The 22,837-nt window shown below is 40.9% G+C and overlaps 1 long non-coding RNA gene across 1 annotated transcript in view; it reads right to left on the bottom strand.

Annotated features, from left to right (window-relative positions):
* The window catches only part of LOC146862914 (uncharacterized), a 74,945-nt gene extending 52,836 nt beyond the window's left edge, over positions 1-22,109 (bottom strand). The window contains exons 1-2 of the long non-coding RNA XR_014978526.1: positions 22,004-22,109; positions 21,548-21,658 (exon numbers count right to left, since the gene is read on the bottom strand). This is a non-coding gene — a long non-coding RNA (uncharacterized LOC146862914). The remainder of the gene's footprint in view (positions 1-21,547; positions 21,659-22,003) is intronic.
* Positions 22,110-22,837: the final 728 nt, after the last annotated feature.

Genomic DNA, 22,837 nt, shown 5'->3' on the forward strand with positions numbered 1-22,837 from the left:
GGTTTACAGCCAGAAATTGGTGAGATGATTAAACAGCATATGGTAGATTGGCAAAACAAGAAAATAGATGAAGTATTGAGACATGCTAAATACTTCAGTGATGAAATTGAAGCAAAACAGCGGAAGTTAAAGGAGAAGGCAATGTGGGCACAGGTAAAGGTAGCGGAGAGACAGTAAACACACTTGGTAGAACAAGCAGGGACAAAGCCAAAATTTAGTAATGGGAAGTACAAAGGGCATATTGAAGAAGCTAAAAAGAAGTTTCCGTGTCATAATTGCGGTAGGATAGGGCATTGGAAATCTGAGTGTAAGTTTCCCCCGAGTACTAACAATGAAAATCCATCATTGAACCCACAGGTGCAGCATGAGGTGAGTGGTCAACTGCAGCAACAGCAGCAAGTTGTTTCCCCACAGAATCAGGTGCCAAAACCGCCTTTTCCACAGAGCAGAAACATACAGAAGTATAGTAGTGAATCGGGATTCTACAATGAAGAACAGGTAAATAAGCTGCCACGCGCTAGCGCTGTCTCGCAGTATTGGCTGCAACGTGGAGAGTGACGCAGAAGAGAGCTATTGGCTGTGCCGAAGGGAGGAAGAAGAGTGCGTACTTGGTGCAACTCTAGAAGTAGACCAGACAGGACCTTTTGTAGATGGGAGGTTTAATGATGAAAATATTACTTTCCGAGTGGATACTGGTGCTACTCGATCAACTGTTAGATCAGCTGATGTTAAGAATCTTTCTCTCTCGGATGAAATGATCCAAGTAGTTGGTGTGTCCAACAGACAGATTAAGACATACCTTACAGAACCAGTGAAAGTTAGCATAGGGAAATTCTCAGAAATGCACCGCTTTGTGGTGTGTGACTCCAGTCCTGTGAATTTATTAGGTAGGGACCTGTTGTGCAAAATGAATTGCACTATATTTTGTACTCCGGATGGAATAGCTTTTGAAACACCAGATGATGATGTATTGTATAAGATGACCCTAGCTAACAGAGAATGTGAAGTTACTGAAACATATGCTGTATTCAACCCTGATGAATTACCAAAAGAACTGAGAAAATCTGTAAAGGCAGAAGTTTGGGATTTCACTGGAGAAGATGTAGGACTAATGAGAAATGTAGATCCAGTTAAAATAACTGTAAAAGAAGGAGTAACATATCCAAATGTTCCACAGTATAGATTGACACCTGAAATAATTGAAGGTGTAACTCCTGTGATAGAGAAAATGATCAGGCAAGGAATTTTGAGAGAAATAATGAGTAGTCCATGTAATTCACTGATAATGGGACTGAAAAAGCCTAATGGGAAATTCAGGATAGTGCAAGATCTGAGAAAGGTGAATAAAATTGTGGTATCATGTTGTCCCATTGTACCAAATCCATCAGTGATTTTATATCAGATTCCCCATGATGCAGAATGGTACACAATAATTGATCTGTGTGATGCTTTCTTTTCCATCCCATTGCATCACGACAGTCAGTAAATTTTTGCATTTCGTTTTGGTGAGCGTATTTTGGCATTGTGTCGAATCCCACAGGGGTATACAGAAAGCCCCTCAATATTCAATCAGCTATTAAAGAAGTCTTTGGAGAGTCCAGAAATGCCTGAAAGCTCTGTTCTGGTCCAATATATTGATGACCTTTTAGTAGCGTCAAAAACACGTGAAGCCTGGGAGGTAGATACAATAGCCTTGCTGAATCATTTGGCAGATGGAGGACTTAAGTGTCACCAGCAAAATTACAGTTTTGCAAAAAGGAAGTACAGTATCTGGGACAGGACTAAGGAAAATAACAATAGACAGAATTAGAATAATAAAAGGAATGAGAGCTCCCATGACTCAAAGAGAAGTGAGAATGTTTTTGGGAATGGTTGGGTACTGTCGTCAGTGGATAGGTAACTTTTCCTTGATCGCAAAGCCTTTGGTGCGATTAACAAGAAGTGATGTAAAAGATCCCCTTGAATTAAACAAAGAAGAATTGGCAGCATTTAGACAATTGAGAGATGGTTTTTGTGAAGCACCGGCACTAGGTATGCCGGACTATGAGAAGGAATTCGAGTTGTATTGCAGTGAGAGAAATGGATGTGCACTTTCTGTGTTAATCCAGAAGCATGGAAAATTGAGGAGACCAATTGCATATTTTTCATCAATGCTTGATCTAGTAGCTGGATGTTTGAAAGCGGTGGCTGCAACATGTCGAAGTTTGGAGCAGAGTGAAAGAATTGTGATGGGATATCCATTGAATGTGTTTGTACCCCATGATGTAGCAATTCTGTTGACAAGGAGTCGTACTCAGTATATGACACATAGTCGGCTGACTAAGTATGAGAAGGTCATATTGGGTGCAACTAATATGAGTCTTGCGAGATATGTGAATGTTAATCTTGCAACTTTGTTGCCTGATGCTGAGATTGTGGAGGTAAGAGATGAAGTTGATCATGATTGTCTGGATGTACTTGATTTTTGTACCAAACCACGACCAGACATAAAAGATGTACCTTTGCCAGAAAGTGATTTTGTGATGTTGGTTGATGGGTCATGTCTGAGAACAGATGAAGGAGTGCTGAGTGCAGCGTATGCAGTATGCACAGTCGCAGCAGTAATTGAAGCATCATATCTGAAAGGAGTGAAATCAGCCCCGGTAGCAGAACTTGTGGCTTTGACTAGAGCATGCAAGATTGGAAAGAGTGTGAGAGTGACTGTGATAACTGACAGCCAGTAGGGCTTCGGAGTCGTCCACGACTTCGGCCAAATATGGCTACAAAGAGGTTTCCTGACCTCGAGTGGTACTCCCATTATGAATGCAGAAGTGGTTGGAAAGTTGCATGAGGCGATACAGCTGCCTAAACAATTGGCTGTTGTAAAATGTGCTGCACATTGTCAAGGTGGTGATTATATTGCCACCGGGAATAGGTATGCTAACGACATGGCACAGTATTGTGCACAAAATCAGAATTCGGTCAATCAGGCTAAGGAAAAAGAAATGTCTTCTTGCTCATTGATGTTCACTAACATTGTGGGAACTTGGGAAGAGGTAAGACAATTGCAGGATGAGGCAGGAGATGAGGAAATGAGACAGTGGGTAAAAACAGGATGTGCCCCAAGGGAAAAGGATCATGTGTGGGTCTATCGAGATGGAAGACCAGTTATGCCTGATAGCATGATGTCTACCATGGCACGGATGTATCATTGCCAGGGACATATTGGGAGAGATGCCATGATCAGGTCATTTAAGCAGACCTGGTACAATGCAAAATTCAGACTTGTGGCAGAAAGTCTTTGTCAGGGATGCTTAATATGTCAGCAGGACAATCCTGGAAGGAAGACAGTAGTGAGTCTGGGAACAATAGGTCGAGAAGGAGGGCCTTTCACCAGAATGCAAGTAGATTTCATTGAGATGCCTCCCTGTAACAGACTGAGGTATGTTTTGGTTGCGGTCTGCCTATTCTCCAGGTGGGTGGAAGCATTCCCAACAAGAAGAAATGATGGGTTGACCGTAGCTAAGCTACTGCTGAGAGAGTTCATCCCCAGGTTCGGGTTCCCAGTGACAATTGAGTCAGACCGAGGAGGACATTTCCATAATGAGATTGTAGGATTAATTTGTGAAGCATTGAATGTACAACAAAAACTACATTGTGCCTACCGACCAGAGGCTTCTGGTGTGGTTGAACAGATGAATGGTACTATCAAAAATAGAATAGGGAAAATGTGTTTGGCTACAGGTATGAAATGGCCTGATGTCTTGCCTCTAGTACTCATGACAATAAGGTCAATTCCAGACCGAACTACAGGATTGAGTCCTCATGAAATAATCATGGGACGTGCTATGAGACATGTGTTTATACCAGTCAACAAGCTGATGACAATAACTGATGACATGGTGTTGGAATACTGTAAAGGTCCGGCTGACGCAGTTCATTCTGTGTTTCATCAGGTTGGACCAGATGCCACCACACTTGAAAAGAAGCAAGCCCTTGATCTGAGCCCAGGTGATTGGGTAAGGATAAAGGTCCACAGAAGAAGGAATTGTCTGGTTCCAAGGTGAGGAAAACCACGACAAGTCATTCTGACCACGACCACAGCTGTGAAGTGTGCTGGACTGAAGAACTGGATCCATGCAAGTCATACATTGAGAATTCCGAATCCAGTGGACAGCACAGGAAAAGAATACTATGATGAATCAGAATCAAGCACTGAATCAGATGACGAAGGGTCAAAGACACGAGGAAACTCTGGAAGGGGGGAAACAGAACCAAGTTCAGTTTTGGTCCCCAGGAGTAGCTCTCTGAGAAGAAGATTGCAGATTTCTGAATCAAGCGATTCTGGAAATGAGCAAGAAGCACAGGGTTCTAAAAAAGAATACAGAAAGAAAAGAGGAAAGAGTACTGAAGACGCAACAAAAGAAATTTGTGAAAAGGAAGTACCAGATGAGAGACTGAGAGAAATTCCACTTGAAGTAACAAATCTAAGTGAACAAGGGACAGGTACAGAGAGAGAGGGACAGATTTCTGCGGAAGACCCACGAGGAGGTTTAGGGAACTGCAACATCCAGTTAGGTGAAGGGACAAGTAGCCAGCAGGAAGATTGCATGTCGGAGATCCGAGGAGGGACATAAGTAGGGAAAACAAAACAAGTGGTGGAAGAAGAAGTCGCTGAAAAGACAAAGCAAGTTGAGACAGAGTCTGAAGAGAGTGAAAATGAAATACCTGAAGGTCGAGTTTTAAGAAAGAGAGCTTGGAGGAATGAAAAGAATGACAAAGGAAGTAAAGTAAAAAGAGTTGCAAGAGATGATGTTTGGCCCAATAAAATAAGGAAACTGAGATACCGACTGACACAAGTGAATTCACCGAGAGCCGAACAGGTGAATGAAGTGACAAGTCAAGAAAAATGAAAAGAAGACGAATTAACTGAAGACAAAGAGAGTAGAAGAACAAGGAAACCTAACCAGAAGTATAAGTCACCAGAATGGACGTACGTGGCTCTGCCTGAAAAGGGAGAAGAGGCAGATAGTCAAGGAGATCCAGAGGATACTGTACTGAAAGTGGTTGAGGATGAAATAGAATCGGAAATCCTGAGAGTTCTCTTGTCCGACATTGGAGAAGAAGAAACGGAAGTTCAGGAAAATCCATATTTGGATGAAGAGAGGAGAGTGAAGATCGATGAGATGCCAAACTGAATAAGTTAAGAAAACTATTGATGAAGAAAACAAGATATTGAATCAAAAGATAGAGACTGGTAGAACCAAATAGGTGTTAGAACCTTAGGTTAGAAAAACTAGTTGTGAAGTAAAAGAGGCTAAGTCAAAAGACACGGTCCATTTTAACAAAGATGGCTAACATAGAAAGTAGTAAAGGTAGATGTACATTCATGAAAAGATGGTGTAAAATGTGTTGTTGTTGTACAGGATTATTAATGCTTTTATGGAGCATCCTTGCTCTTGTCATTTCCTTTAAGGCCACTATAGATATATTAGAAGGACATAGTGAGAACAAAAAGTAGTATAGGGAAAACTCCAAAGGTAGTTCCAACTAGCATAGATAATAACTATTTACATAAAGACAGGTCAATAACAGATTTTTCTAATAATGTGTTTTCAAAATTATTGTATGAATATGTAAAGACAATGGACGTACGGGACTGCTACGTATGTATGCAGTTACCTGCATCTGTTTCTGAGGGAGTGACATATCATCACCTTCCGGCAACGTATGGAATAACATGTAATGTAATAGCTAGTTTGTTTTATGAGACAGGGAAATTAGAATATTATTTTTCAGATGTAGATAACATTTTTGCGCAAGTGCCTTCTTATAATAAATTAAACAAAGTAAAACCTGCTAAGGTATTAGGTGAATTCTTCTTAGAAACTAAGGAACTAACATTAGAGTATATTTTTAGAAACAATTTAACATGCAGTTTGAAGAAGGGGGAAAAGACATTCCTAGATATGGTTGAGGAAAGAAGATTGAAAATGCAAAGAAAAGCAGCAGAAGGGAAAGTGGAGAAAACAATCTAGGATATAGAGAAAGAAAAACATTTGAAAGGAGAAGCTAGTCCAACTATAGCTTTAGATTGGCCTTAGAAAGGGAAATTTTGCATTCAAAGGAATCAAACTGTGTATGATAATTATTTTCTAGGTAATAGTGAGTGCCATGATACATATCGAATCATGGGTGGATGGGGATTCAAAGGTGGAAGAGATCCAGTCTTTCCTGGATTATATTTTATTTGTGGGAACAGGGCATATTATCTTTTGCCAGACTATTGGTATGGCACATGTTACGTAGGCCTGGTCTTTCCGAAAATCTTTCATATGGATAGATGAGAAGATGGTGTACAGAGCTTAAGTAATCATTTAGCCAGGACTAAGAGAGAATCTTGGGCAGAAATTGTAGGTGACATTTTTCAGGCATTGATTCCAGCAGTGGGAATAACTCTGAATGCAAACAAAATTAGAAAATTGTCAACAGTAGTGGATCGCTTGTCAACAAGCACCGCTGGAGGATTTTTATTGGTTAACACCGAAATGGTTGCCATGCGTGCTATGGTAATGCAAAATCGACTTGCCCTTGATATTTTATTGGCAAAAGAGGGTGGAGTCTGTGGAATGTTGAAAGTTAAACATTGTTGTACTTACATTCCTGACGAAAGCAAAGATCTGAAAACTTATATTAAGAATATTACTGAATTGCATGATGAACTTGCACCACTGGAGGTTGAAGGTGTTTGGGAAAGAATTGGAAAGAAAATAGCTGCGATTAAGAATTTTAGTAAAAATAGGTAGTACTCTTATAGGTAAAATATTGTTTCCATTAACATGTGTAATCTGCATAATTTTAGTGATAAGATTATGTTGTATGTGCTGTAGAAACAAGAAAAATAAGAAAAGACTAAAAAGTGAAAATTCAAAAAGAAAAGATAAGAAACAAGAAAGAGAAATCGAGGAAATAGAATTGGAGGAGTGGAAGGAGAGTATGTATGAATCAGTAAAAATACATATGTGAAACTGAATTATGATTAAGAGCAAGAAAACATTTTAAAGATTCCGTAAGACAGAACAAAATTTTGGGTGGTGTGGTGATAAAATCACCAAAGGGGGGATTGCTGGAGCGGGTTATGCAAAATTTTGTATACCCACCCCATTTTGCAAGCTTATTAATTAGATTAATTAATTAATTGTAATTGAATTTATGGATTGAAGTGGAAATAACTAATCAACCTTATTAATGACTGAAATACACGTGGCATTTGCATCTGCATGGCTTAATTAATACGTGAACTAAATTTCGTATGCATACTAATCATAGATAATTAGAATATTGCATGATATATGTTGCTTTTGTGATGTATTGTGATTCATGCTTTATTTAGTAAGTATAAACCGCACTGAGTGTTGCTTTTTGCTAGATAAATACATACATATATGGGTATTAGCGAGGGAATAACATGTAACTAGTTATTTTTATGTATTAATTACGTTTTGTGTTTCTTTGCTTAAGTTGACCATTTTGGCCTATCGAAAGATGGCTGCCTTTTGTTCCTAACCCGACTGCCAACGCTGAATAAGGCTTGGGTGAAGGTCACCTGTGCTGACAACAGATACACAGTGGCCTGAAACTGACCCCAGATGAACATGTACCTTCCAAGGAGAGCCCGGGACGTCATCCAAATATTCCGAACAAAGACTGTTGTGTGAACCGGAACTGACAAGGGTAATAACCCAAAAGACACTTTCGTGAGAACTTAAAAGGATGATCCCTGATTGTCCAATCAGCGAACTCGGATGTCTAAAACTTTGATACATTTGATATTGATTTTACTATAAATTATGGTAGAAAAGAGAGGTAGGGGGGTTCATCTGGCCTTTCTCGATTTCCTGACGTTATGCTGATGGAGAGGACGGTGACACTGGAGGACAGCTGCTAGCCTGAATCTTTGACAGACTGAATTAATGCCCAAACCCCTGATGAACTGAATTTGCTAAAATTGATGGGCATAGATTTGCGAGACTGCCAGATTTGACATAGAGGACAACTTTAGCCAGAATAGGTAAATATGAATGTCAACTTGATCAAATGAATGATTTAATTTGCAATATTAATATAAATTTGAATTTAAACATCTACAGAAATGAGTTGGGTTGTTTATTCATTGAAATGTGTTAATGAAAAGGTTAATTAGAGAATTAGAAAGTCACTTAAACCTACAACTAACTGATCCATCCCGTTTATGAGAGGAATACCAAAGGTGAAATTCAGGGCCTAATGAGTATTAGAAGGTTGTGTAGATTTGTTGCTCATTAGAGTAGAAGTGGTATTTTTCCCCTCATTTCCAGCGCTTGGAAGGATAATCACCTCTCGCACGGACTGATGGTGAGTCAATGTTGGTGTTACGGGCCCCACCAGCGAATGTATGGATAGTGTGTATATGTGAGATCTTTTGGTCCGTGACAGTAGGGAGGGATTTTGCACTCCGCGCTGTAGCAGTTTTTCTGGTAGCAAGATGATGGTTGTTATTGTTTGGTTTAGAGATTATTGCTTTTACATTGCTTATTGATTTTGGTTATTGATTGGTATTGATTTATGTACTAACACTCTATGGAGAGTTACGTTGGGTTATACGTTGTATGCACGGCTTCTGGGATGTAGGAAGTTGGAAGTTTGTAACGGTTCCAGGATTTTGCGCATAAGTAGTGTTAGTATGTGTTTATACTATTTAGGGAGTGGAAAGTGAACTACTCATCCCTACTGGTGTGAAGACTCGGGGATTAAACCGTGAGCCTCAATTGTGAGCTCATGGCTGTAAAGTGATGTGCTCTGGGCGCTGTGTCATATTTGTGGAAGAAGTGTTAGTTTACGTTTATACAATATAGGGAGTGGGAAGCGAAAGTCTTACCCCTATCGGTGTCAAGACTCGTGGATGAAACTATGAGCTCTTTGCTGTAAAGTCATGTGCTCTGTGTAGTATTCCATTGTAAGTCACAGTAGAATGTTAGTATGTAATTTTACTGGAATCTAAGGGGCATATTATCAAGGAACGGCGTTAAAATTACCGCCGCTTTAGCGGCAGGAAATTGCCGCTAAAATGGCAATAATGGGCTTGATAATATGCCATAGAGAATTCCAATAGAAGCCCATGTTAACACGAGAACATGGGCTTCTATTGGAATTCTCTATGGCATATTATAAAGCCCATTATTGCCGTTTTAGCGGCAGTTTGCTGCCGCTAAAGTGGCGATAATTTTAACGCATTTCCTTGATAATATGTCCCTCAGTATGTAATGTTAGAATGTAGGGCTGTCATGAGGGGAACCTTGCTAAGTTTGTACACCGTTCTGGATTAGACGGTTGCTTTGCTGTCTCCTCCTGTTGGTGGTTGTTTCAGGTTTTCTTATAATAAATCTACTTATTGGATTCACTGCTGTCTGCCTCTTCACTACATACATTTAGCGACGAGTGGGAGAAGGCAAAAAGAAGGCACCACTCAGCAATATTTCGAAATTGCTTGCATTGTGCTGAAGACCCGTTTTGCTTGTGTTGCTGTTTCTACTCATGCCAGGGTCGTTGGCTCATTGAACTATGTCATCCGACTTCTGGTAGGATTTATATTTTTAGATTTTGCGCTTCCTCTGCTTCTTCACTACATTCTGGTCGCTGTACTACACGTGTGTAAGTAGTGTTAGTATGCATTTATACTAACAAATGCATCATGGTAGTAGGGAGGGCGACCTCTCAGGCGCAGCTCATACAATGTCCCGGGGTGTGCATTCGCTGGACATTTGTGTTTGCTATTAGAGGGTGGTGCATGGCTTCCACCCTGTGATAGCAAATACTTGTTCGACTACTTGAAGCGAGAGGAGGAAAACCTCGTATTGCTGTAATAGAGGGGATGCGGATGGTAAAAATGGAGAGAAAAGAACAAAACAAAAAAAGCGGGGTCTCACCCGTTCTTTTAAATGAGTCCCCTGGTGGTTGGGTAATGTTCCGTGGCCAATCCAATTATTATATTGCGGTGTCCCGGTAGGACTGGGGATCTTAAAGTCACATGTAAATTAGGCGCTGAAGGGCACAGAGACGTTTTGCAGCCTAGGGGAGCCGCACCTTCCTGTGTATTGTTTACTAATTGTTCTGGGGGTTCGAGGCCAACTGAAGTCCGGGAATCGCCACACTCCGGGTCTTTATTTAAATATGTAGCGTGGGCCTCGGCAGTCCTTGAAGCCTCGGTGGTCCTAGGCAGTGCCTTATTTGTTCTGTAATCACACGGGCAGTACTTATGGTCTTATAAAGTGATACACTCATAGAACTCTTGCAGTTGTACAATTACCCAGGCTTCATTTGTCTAATAGTCAGTTAAATTATGTTTGGTAGGTGCACTCTAATATTAAATAATGTTGTCCTTGAAATCTCCTATAAACAGATGATTTTCACAATAAACAATAGACAAGTGTTGTCAGAAAAAGAAGACCTATACACTCAGTTATTTATTTGAAAAAATAAGTAACCTTTATTAAAACAGAAATACATAGAAATGTAACTTTAATAGAACAGTACAATAAAAAAAACGTGGGTTGAACTCCAGTGGAAGCAGGGTAGGAATCCTGCAAGACAAAAATGAAACATAAGTATGTGTGCTATGTGGAAGAGGTAAAGAAAGGTAGTCTGAATGAAAGGACCATAGTGAAAATGGAAGGGAGGGGGAGTGGGTGGAAGGGAGAAGGAGAGGGAGAGTCACAAGTGTTGGTCTATTGCTCCCAGTCCTTAGTGTTTACCCCCTGTCACCCGTTTGTCTAGGACACTGGGGTCTGCGAGAAAGAGTGTGGTTCAGCAAGTCCTCAAAATTAAATACATGATGCCAGAGATTATGGGCCATATTACGAAGGAAGGGCGATAACATTATCGCCGCTTTAGCGGCATGAAACTGCCGCTAAAGCGGCGACAAGGGGTTGATAATATGCCCTTGTGAATTCCCTTAGAAGCCCAGGTTCTGGTGTGAACCTGGGCTACTATGGGAATTTACAAGGGCATATTGTCAACCCCTTATCATCACTTTCGCAGCAGTTTCCTGTCGCTAAAGTGGTGATAATGTTATTGCCGTTGTTTGATAATATAGTCCTACATTATTAGCTACGGGAAAATTGCTTGCATGCACCTGTGCACCCAGGGTGCTGCACCCAAACCCCTTCTCCCGCACTGTGCTCAATTGTAGGTCTTGCACACCGAGGCTTCACTGCTCACCTGCCACCACTGGTGTGTCCCACGACGTGTTGGTGCAAGCTCCTAGTCTGGGGTATGTTTGTCCGATAGACCAGGTTTCCAGTCGGGGATGGTGTCTTGATACCACGACGGAAGGTGTCAGAATGCCAGGGCATCATTGCGGGGTCAGCTCCCACTCCGCCCTTCTTGTGTCAATCAATGGAATGTCTGAAAAGGGAGAAGTAATTTAATGATGGAAACGTCTGAAGGTAAATGAAGGTTTATTTCAAGCTTGATAGAAAATAGGAGTTGAGTGCATCCTTCGTTTTTGAAGTACGATCTACCAACTGTTAGTGGTAATCGTGGATCAAAGAGGAGTTGGAGTGCACGAGAACACACAAGGTTAAATAATAATATGTTATGCCAACGTTCACATACAAAGGAACAGAGCGCATGCTAGAAGCATAATGTGCGCGTGTAATGCAGTGGCGGAGCCTGTGTACATGTACACTTAGTAAGGAGCTCACTACAGTGTCCTAAAAGCCAACGCCACATGTCTGTAGGGCAGCGCTGCCCGCTGGCTCAGGCCCACATTACGGTCCAGCAGGTCCTTAAAATTAGACCGATGTGACTGAATGAGGTCAGAGATCACATCATTACGCACGGCAACATCGCTTTTTCGCACGTGCGCACTCAGGGTGATGCACCCCACCCCTCCCGCAGAAATGCCCTCAACAGGTGTCTGCAGGGCAGCGCTGCCCGCTGGCTCAGGCCTACAGTACAGTCCAGCAGGTCTTTAAAATGAGACAGAGATGTGCCTGAATGAGGTCAAAGATCACATCATAACACATGGCAATATTGTTTGTTCGGCCATGCGCAGCTATGCTGAAGCACCCCACCCCTCTTGCCGCAGTGTGCTCAATTGGAGGCCAAGTACACCCAGGCCACTCTGCTTACCTGCTGTCATTGTTGTGTGAGCAAACACTGCGGGCAGCAGTGCTCACAATTCAGATGAAGTGTTGATTGCAGGAGAGTGTACACCTCATGGATCCCTTTCGTAGACGACAGGCACTAGGGCTCACAATTTAGAGCCTGTGTTGATTGGCAGGATGGAGTACACCTCATGGATCCATTTCTTGTATTTATTGCGCATTTTGAAATGCGAAGTGGATGCGGCAAATCATTTGAGGTAGTGTGGAAGAAGAAGGATGTGTGGTGTCGTGGTTATACTATTTAAACGTACGCAAAGTGGGCTGGGCTTGCGTAGGCCAGGCCAGCGTAGGGGAGTGAATAATTATTCCGGGGACATGGGCATTGTTCAGTTCCTGCCTGGCCAGGAAGTGTACTTATGTGTGTTTCTTTTGTAGGTTTGACCTCGCAGAGTGTGCAATTTAGATTAGTGTAGCATGTGTCAGGATGGCAAAAACTATTGTTAATGAGATGGCATGTGATCTAGGATGTGCAGTATGCTCATGGCTGATGATGCTCCTTAGAGCCAGCAATACCCAGGCCGAAAGGCAGCACAATAATGTGCAGACACACACATCAGGGGCATTGTGTAACACATATTTGTTTTTTGATGGAACTTTTGAGATGCATGGCAATCACACATGGAAGGCTAATGTAGAGAGCATGAATATTGATCAAGTTGATCGTTGCATGTTGTGTGTAGTATAAGATATGTGTATACAGGAAAACACTTTTCTAAAACGCTTTCTAAGCAGAAGAGGTGTCTCTCATCAAACGCTGTAGAGAGAATGAGTAAAATGGGTGGGGTCGTACAACTGTTACAATGGGAAATGTTATGAACCAATCAAATGCTTTTTTTTAAGGACACTTGGCAATCGCGCACTGAGCGTGCAAGGAGGCCACACCCGACGCGATTTTGACAAAATCTATTTATCATAATATAAGTTTATTACAGTTCGAAATATATAAATGTTTAAAATAATTTAGATTTTCGCGTGCTCTCATATACTGTCATATACTGTTTAAAGTTATTTAGATATACTTTTGAGACAAAAAAAAGGGAATGGCATACCCCGCGCGATACTTTTCGTCTGTGATGTAACACAGGGCCTGGCAGCGTGTACTCTTCGAATACGCAACACGCAGCATGCGCGACCCCATACGTACATGACGTAACGCGTAGCTTGGTACTGCGTACCCGTCGGATACCAAAGTAGTACCTGGGGTGACTTCATGCGTATATGATGTTGTGCGGGACGCGTTGCCACAAACTCGTCAAATACGAAATGCGCATCATTTATGAGTTTAATAATATAATTAAATAGTGATATCATTTGAGATGTCATCAGTGATGTCATCAGTGATGTCACTGACCATGCATGAGTGTGTAATATGTGACATCATCAACAGTGCATTGCGGGCGCACAAGTTATAGTTAGCTCAACTAACTATAACAGGTGAATTTCTCTGGTTTTGTATGAGTTCAACTAACTATAACATCCCTGAAACCTATGTTTTAGTGAATTTCAAAGGTTTTTTAAATGCTAATTCCTAACTATAATGTTTGTAAAACCTATTGTTTTCTCAGTGAATATGTATATATATATATTCCTCTTCTATATTCATCATTCATCTCAGAGCATTAGGAATGAACTAGAGATATTTTTCTTCTGATTATGATGGATTCCCAGTTGGAATCTTCTCCCTCTTACAGAAAACAAAAGATAATCAATGCCTCCTTCCAGCCTAGGTGATCAATCTTTCAAATTCATAAGAGCATCCTCACAATCTTATCCTACAAAAGATGCAAATACTGATATTCTGAGCTGGCTAAGGCCTCTGCCCAATAAAGTATGGGGCATATTTAGAATTTTGTGGCAGAGCACAAATCACCTTGCACCGTATTTATCCAATTCAGCGCATTCCTGTCGCTTTTGCTTGAGTTGGCACCATTTGGCAGCCTAGCACCAATACAGGCACCATGCAGGGTGTCTGTGTTGTAGGCAGGATTGTTTTTGTGCAGGAAGGGACACCTCCCTGCACAAAAACAGTACTCAGAGGTAGTAACAAGGAGAAATAAAGAACTCTCTCCTTGTTATGCAGCTCCTGGGGAGGCATATCTTTTTGGCACATTCCCAGGTTTACAAGGTCTTATAAATCTGGGAATGCGTCAGTAACCATGGGAGTTGTGTGGGAATACTCAAGCAGCACACATGGAAGACGTACCCAGGGAAGAGTAAGGCAACACAGCAATCAGCGCAGCATTGCCTTACTCCACATTTTTGGAGCCCCTCAAAGTGGCTATGTGTGGCTTAAAAACTCTGACTTAAGCTTTGCATCACTCTTTCAGCATGTTGAGTGATGCAAGAGTGACGCAAACCAGTTTTTAAATATGGCTCTATGATGGGAAACATGTTTGTTAGTTTGCCCCTCAGTTGAGTGTTACGTACTTGAGGAGCAGGGGAGACAGGGTTCACAGGCAAAAGATTAACATCTTTGGGATCTCCAGAAAAGATGTCATTATCAGATACCGCTTCTCACATGATGTGATTTTTTAGATGGTTGCATATTGGGACCAGCAGTTTGATTCACTGATCGGCTGATCCCTGCTTATGTTGAATTACTGGAGGCACTCCATTTCATGGCCACTGGATATTTTCAGAGGGTCACCCCTGACAACATTGACATCTCACAGGCAAGCCAGTTTTGCTGCTTGTGTTAGGTACTGAGATGCAATAAGAAAAGAGTGAACCACTTTTGTGCCATGCCACATCCTTTGGAGGAAAGGCAAAGGGAGGCAAAGAAATGATATGCCTTTACCCACTGCCATCATGTGGTGGGTACCATTGACTGCAGCCATGTGGCATTTAGTGACTTCATGGCAGAGCATCACCTTTTCTGCAACAGGTACCGCAGGTACTCTATCAACATGTAAACTGCTGTATGTGATGTTAAGGGCGGATTCACTGATGTGTACTCTTCTGTTCCTGCAAGCACACACAGCAGTTACATATTGTAGCCGCAACTTCTTTCATGTCATTTGGTTGTTGCCATGTGATGTAAAATTTAAGTGCACATGTCCTTCTTTTTACCATGCACCATACCCTATAAGCCTTAGGAATGACTCATAAGTATTAAAACACAGGTTTAGGTCTGGCAAAAGTTTTATTTTGCCAGGTACTAATGGTGGTTTAAAACACCATTACAAACTTTAGACATGTATTGCAAAATCTTCATTAGTGGGTGGCACAATTGGTGCTGCTGCCCACTAAAAGATTTTAATTGATAGGCCCTGGGTACATGTAGTACCATATTCCTGAGGCATTACACGTAAATTAAGTACACCAATTAGGACAATTTTACAATGTTTTAGAGAGAACCCAAACATGTTATGACTGATTGGCAGGGAAAAAGTGTGAGGTCCTAAAAGCTGACAAAAAACAGGTTCGGCAAAAGCAGGCGGAGGAAGACAAAAATCCGAGGTGATCCTAGAGAGAGGGCCAGGTCCAACAGTGTCCTTCCCCTTATTGCATTTTTCTCTCTTTTTGAGAATGACGTGGCATTTTTATTGTGTTCTTAGACTTTTTAATTGTTTTGGCACTTTCTTCAAGTTAAGTTTGTCTGTTCTGTGAATAGATTTCAGAAGGAACGAAGACCAAAAATAGCAACAAAATCTCCCTACAATCATTAGAACTGCTGAGACCTTATGATTACAACAGAGAATATAAATGCTCACAACGGAGATGAGGGAAGAGAGCAGTTTTGAAAATCAAGATAGCCACAACAATAAGATGGACCTATTAAATCATGTCCAAGAGATAATACACATAGTTACAGGAGAAATAACACAAGTACCTATTTGCAGTGTGAGGACCCACAGAATAGGGGTGAAGACTCTGAAAATAAGTTGGCACACTGACTCAAGTATGTACATAAAAATGTCCAGCGAAGTGGCACAAAGCAACATACACCCACACAAACTGACAAGACCAACCATAGCCAGGTCCCCTGGAATTATGCGATTGTGCAGCTGCAGCAATGTTCGCATAATTATAGATATGACGCATTTACCACATCATCTGCCGCCTTAGGTGCAGATTTTTTTTAAAAATGTGTTTCCAGCTCAAACAGTTCACAAGTTTTGCAGCGCGCTACAAGACCAATTGGAAAACTGGACTGGTCACCTTTCTGAGTGTTAAACTGGTACTAATTAGGTGGAACCAATGCCCAGACAGTGCTACCAAGTTTAAAAATGACTAAATAATAAAGTAATACTATTACAATATGTGCTGCATTATGCTGCATAATTAGCTTTTTCTTGCTGCATAATTTACTGAAACCTGCTGCATAATTTGGCCCTCTTCTGCCACATAATTCCATTCACCCTGACCATAGTTCATCCAACTCAGCAACTCTACATACAATAATGTGACGTCATTTTTTCAGTTAAAGACAACTGAAAAGGTGGAAGGGATGCAGGTCTAAGTGAAATTAGACGATGCATCAAATAGTCAGAGACTAGAAATAGGGATCAAGATAATTCGGTGGAGGAACGAACTAGACTCATCTTGTTCCCCTTAATATCAATCCCAAGGCAGGGGGACATTCTGAATAGGGGTTATATCCTACAATTCTGCAACGCTTCCTCAACCCTTTCACATCTCGAATCCGAAGGTATAATGGCAATGGCTTTCTAGTCACCAAAAGCAGAATAATTTAATGAATCAACAAACTGACCTCTGAAAACAGTGACATTGGAAAACTAACTGAAGAAAACACAAATCAGTTCGCACACTGGGGAATTAAAATACCTACTCCAGCTCCAAACAGGTATCCATATGAAACAAATGCTAGTAAACATTCGACAAATTCACCTCATGCAATGCAGATTTAACAAAATGCAAACGAAATACCGGGGGCAAAGCGCCTTGTGCGCTCAAAAACCTTAAAAGTCGACTGTAGAATGAGCAGTCTATAATATTAAGAAAGAAAGGTCTGGAAATACAGGGCAAAGAGGGAAAAGGCTCATTAGTCTGCACCTAAAATCAGCAATCCAGATAGCAGCCAGGACCCTGATAATGGTCAGATATCAATCTGCTCATAGAATATCGGAGGACAGCACACCACAGATATAAATCCTATTAGGCTATTGGAAACATGTGGCTTGTCTACAAGAAACCTGGGCATCAACTCTAACTCATTTACTGACTTATTTTCATATATCCAGCGACAAAATCTGAGCAGGCTGTGTATGCTTCCCAGAGACTAGCAATGTATGTGCACAATTAAACTGCACAATTACACACAACGCAATATACATTGCACAGGACGGAAAATTCATGTTACTGGTTACACTTGATCTACATCAAAAACACAAACGAGACAACAAAACAATGATCATTGACAACCTTTATGCCACAATTAACACCAACCTCTATTTGAAAAAATAAAGTAGCAATAAAACAGGAAAACAAAGAGAATAGAGTGATGCAATATGGCGGCCAGCAAGTGAGATCAATTCAAACCTGTTCGCACAGAACTCTAAAACAGAGTGGCAAAAGAATGACAACACGAATTAAGGCATACCCTCAATGGTAATACTCACCCAAAAGAGGGGCCCTGAAGAGGGATTATTGAAAAATCTCTGGAGAGTCTGGGGCTACGACTACTAAATTGGTCCTGATCAACCTCCCATCCACGCACATGTATTTCTGAAGAGGCTTGCTAAACCAGACAACACCCTGATGTCACTAAACTCCTTTCATTTCATAATGGATTTAATAAATAATATCAAAGTTGGCCAGTGACCAGTTAACAGTCAGCACATTACAATGCACCATAAAATCACTAGGAATAACTGAAACTAATTAGATTCCAGACTGGACCAGAACCAACTCATTGACTAAAATGCCTACATCAATTCCTGGACGGCATCCTCAGGTTGAACATGGAAGACTGAAAGCCAGTCAATAAGATTTGCAGGACTATAGCCATCATTAGTCCAGAAGCTTTTAGTTGAACCAAGTGATCCACTGGTCAGTTGCACAAAAACAATCATCATTGTACAAGTCAGGATTGGCCAAGAAAAATCAAGAACCACAAATATAAATTAAAGAAAGCAACAAGGACATGTAGGGATAACATGCATCCCTTCAAACTGAACAAAGCAAATCAGTGCAATAAGGTCACTATATAGGAAGAAACTTTGGGATTAAGGCACTCAAGAGCAGATCATGTATGTGCGAGACTACACGAAGCCTCCAAATCAAAAGTCCCTTGTAAGTTTAGGAATGTTGTAAATCTGACGCTAGCAAAAGATAACAGGTGGAATTAACAGCGCCTCCCCAGCAAAATGGTCACTACCTGGCCGTCTTTAGGAAAAGATTATATGCACCACTGATGCTTAAATCCTATGAAATAACGTCAATGCTTAAATATGTAGACCTGTTGCTGATCCATAAAAAAAAGTGATTTAATGCAATCAAGATTCAATCTAATCGCCCTAGGAGCTTTTCTTTACATGAAACTATTGAGCGAAACTCCTCCCACATGCGGAGGAGTCTGCCCCTCCAATGCGGGACAGAGAATCTGAAGTTTGGATAGAGTCCTACACCTGACAAAACAAATAGGAAATTACATACAGGAAGAGGAAGTCAGCCAATTTTGGTCATGCTAAGTCATTCCTTCATCACTGCAACGTCATCCTTCTTCATCTTGATGCTCCTTGGCATAATCTAACCCCCAAGTCAGAGGGAATAGATATCACAGGCACTCTTTCATTGGCCAGGAATTGGACATAATTAGCGAGAGGGTTTAACAAAAGTACCCTCAACTTTATGGGTGTCTAGAGACCTATCGTAGCAAAACAGCACATGGCCAAATATTTTGCACCATTGCCCCCGTCTGCAGTGCAGTGGGTATCCACACCTAAGGGTAAAGTTCTGCTGCAAGCATTGGGAGGACCTTTGTAACTGGGTGCAAATTAAGGCCCAGGACATTTTGGTCTTGTCCGCCCAGTTATGTTCACAGCTTCCTTGCATGACATCACAGTACAGAGGGTCCCAAGAGCAGCCTGACTAACCCTCCCTGCTCAGCTAGAAAAGTATGAGCAGCAGAATACAGTGAGAGTAATTTTTCAATATTGACTTAAAATTTGAAAGTGGTATCCTGTCATGTTCATTATGAACTTTTTGCAAACTTTCCATGTTGGCATTTAAGTGTGTTGTCTGTGTGTTATGAAGGGATTGAGAGTTTAAAATGACTAACATGCTTTCTATATTTGTAGTTTTGTGTGTATTGAGTAATGATGCGATTTTGACATTATGTAAATGCTTTTAAAGTTCAATATTTTATGACAGTATAATGTTTAAAACACAACTTGCACATATGTAAACAGCTACATTGTAATTTTGTCAAACTTAGTTTATGTGATGCTAAAATTGTATGCCTTTACCTTACCTTCTAACCACCATATATTTTACATTTGTAAATTACAATGTTGATTGTAATTTTTGCAAATATGTTACCCAAAAATCAGCAATAGGAAATATTCCTTTAGAATACTGGGTTGCCTTCCATAAATGGATAGAATTTCTCTCTCTTTTGAAATTCCTTTTCAGCGGACCCTACTTACAAGGGTTCATCAAAGCAGGACCTGGAGCAAGTTAGAAGATCCTCAACTGCGATGTGGGTCTACCCACTCAAAATCACTAGTAAGGAGAATTAAGCCACCTCCTGCAGAGGTGTGCCCAGGAGGTGGCAGACAAGATTTGTCACAAATAATATTCAGTGGAGGTCAAAGAGGCAGCTTTTGGGGCGGGGGATGTGAACACCACCAGCAAGTAAAAAGCAGATCCTGGTGGCACTGAATGACAAAAACCAGTGGTGCACAATTAACAGGCTCCTAACCAGGCCTACACCAAGTCACTCATTATCATGAGAGGTCCCCACTCCATTCCATCATGCCTCCGGCTGTACACCTAGCATACACATTGACTCTTTTTCCCGATGACACTCCATAAGAACACAAACAGACAAAGGAAACTTCAACCTTACACACCCAATATCCCTCCTGCGCAGCCTATTCCTTCCAACTGCATATGTGCTCTTGGCTGCGCTTAGGGAGGTCTTGAGGCTAAGAGTGGTTCAAGAAATGATATCTGAGAATATTCAGGAGTTGGAAATGTTCGTACGCTCTGAGAGATAATCTATTAACAGCTCTGAACTTTATGTAGTATCATGACAACCTATATGGTAGGTCTTGCGTCACATCTGCCTCTCCAACTCATCCAGACTCCTGTTGGCCTGCCTCCCTGGTGTTGAGATTGATTGTGACCATGCCTATATTGTGGGTGGTTGCATTGATGTTTGCTGAGTTGTTGTGGTTGAGTTGATGATAATGGAGATTTAGGTGATGGAGATGGTGCAGGTCTAGGTGGTGTATGTGGTTGTGGCAGAGATGTGAGGTTGGCAGGTGATGTGTCCCTCCTACATTGGGGTACCTCTGTATAATCTTCAACATGTGTTGGTTGTGGTTATTGCCCCTGTCATTGTCCTGGCAAAGGCACAGTGGTTTGCACTCTCTTCCCTAAAAGATTGAAAATGCTCTTTGTGCATGTTTCCTTTGTCTTGGTAGCATTTCACAATGTTAATCCCCTTCAGGAGGCAGCTATCTCATGGAAATGTGTCCCAATTGCATGAATATCCTCCTGCCCTTTAGACTGCTGTTGGTAAAATTGATCATGCCAGTGAGCACCATTACACCATGTCAATCCCACCTCCTAAATGTCCTTCTGACATGTCCAGCTGTTTGTCCAGCATGAAGAGGGGAGCCATCTGGGTTATTTTCTGGGAGGGGGAGAGTGATGAATGGAGCATACCTTTTCCTCAATAGTTAAAGTGCACTTAATTCCGTTTTGTCTCAACATTTTCACACAGTACTTTAATAAGCATCGTTCTACAAATAAATGATAAAGTTAGCAACATGTGAGCATGTAGAAACATCTGTAATAAGTGTTGACACATGTATGGAATTATTATATCTCAACAATGTGAGGTCACCAGTTGCAACCACATAGATTTGATTTCCTGAGATCTCCCAAGAGGTCAGCTGCTTAACATGTGCCCTTGTAGTTAGTGTTTTCAAAGCATCACCAGATCCAGCAGCCATAGGTGAATCCTTATGTACAATGGATATTGTCAAACTATGAAACTCATCATGACTATGAATGATAACACATTAGAGATACATGCCAAAACGGAAAGCAAGCAACAATAATAAAACAGACTTTTAATGTTTTGTATACTGAGCGACTTGCGATTAATTAGTTATTGAATAGACTGATAATGAAATGCAGATGCTAAAATGATATTTTCCCAGATTTACCTGAACAACAAATCGTAGCAGGCCTAGTATCTGCTGGGACTAAGCCCCCTGATGTCATCTATGTTGAGGTTCACAAGATGGACTCGTGGGCTGCTCTATGACAGAAGCTAACTTGAGAGAGAGAGAGAGAGAGAGAGAGAATTATAGAGAGAGGGATATTTAAATGGGGTGCAGGTCATCATAATGAATATATGAAGATGCTATTTGTATGGCTTCAAAACGTATTTTGAGATACTCAAAAATTGCTCTTCTTCAAGTTAAGACAAGACCTAATGGATATCTAATACTGGCAAAGTCTAATGACAATTTTACATATATGACAATATATAATATGTAAATCAATAGCATTGCACATTGAGCATTGTACCACTTGGGATATGTGGCAAAAGAGATACAGCTACCCTGCCAGTAATAAATAACGAGGTTATAGGGGAAAACAGCAGAAATGTATCTTACCAGTGTCTACCATTTTTCTGCTGTCTGGTGCCAGTCTTGGTGCTATGCTAGGAGCAGAAGTTGTTGATATAACAGATGGTGGATTGCGTAACAACACTAGACCTTAAAAAGATTTTTTAAAGTATGAGCATAAAATCGCGTAAATGTATAAACATCAAGGAAACATTTGACTACAAATAAAAGCCATTTTAAAGCACATTGTCAAATATAGTGTTAAAGTTTATTAAAATTAGTGATAGAAATCCTCTTTAGTGTGTTAGTCAGACTGTTAGCATAAGGACATACATGTGTGTGTAGGTGGGCTGTATTGCAAGACCTGCCCTGTGTGTTACCCTGTTGTACTTACAATGACTTCTATCTGAGTTGAAGCAACCTATGTACTTGAAAGAGTGGCTGTAAGAAAAGAGTACAGCAGCAATACTTTTTATTACATATAGGAATTTATAGCACTTGTGTAAGACGCTGTTTTGAGTGATATATGTATGCCAATCAATAGCGAAATGAGTGAAGAACAGATATGAGTGAGTGACCGTTGGTATGATTTTATAGGGGAGAGGTTTAGAATCTTACCTTACACCACATTAGTGCTGGAGATAAGAAGCAGCTCATATTGCAGGTGGGGGTGCATTGTGGAGAGAAGAGCCTTCTTGAGGAGGTAAGATGAAGTGAAAGACACAAAATTCCCCTGGGTAGACAAGAACATAAACACCTACAATTTCTTTCCACTCAATCTAGTAACACCCATACATTACCATTCCCATCATTCTACTAGAGCATATATGTTTGTTTGGATCAACCTTAAACCACTATAGATCCCTCAAATTCAGATGTAGT

The sequence above is a fragment of the Triturus cristatus genome, chromosome 2_2, assembly GCF_964204655.1.
Source record: "Triturus cristatus chromosome 2_2, aTriCri1.1, whole genome shotgun sequence".
Lineage (NCBI taxonomy): Eukaryota > Metazoa > Chordata > Amphibia > Caudata > Salamandridae > Triturus > Triturus cristatus.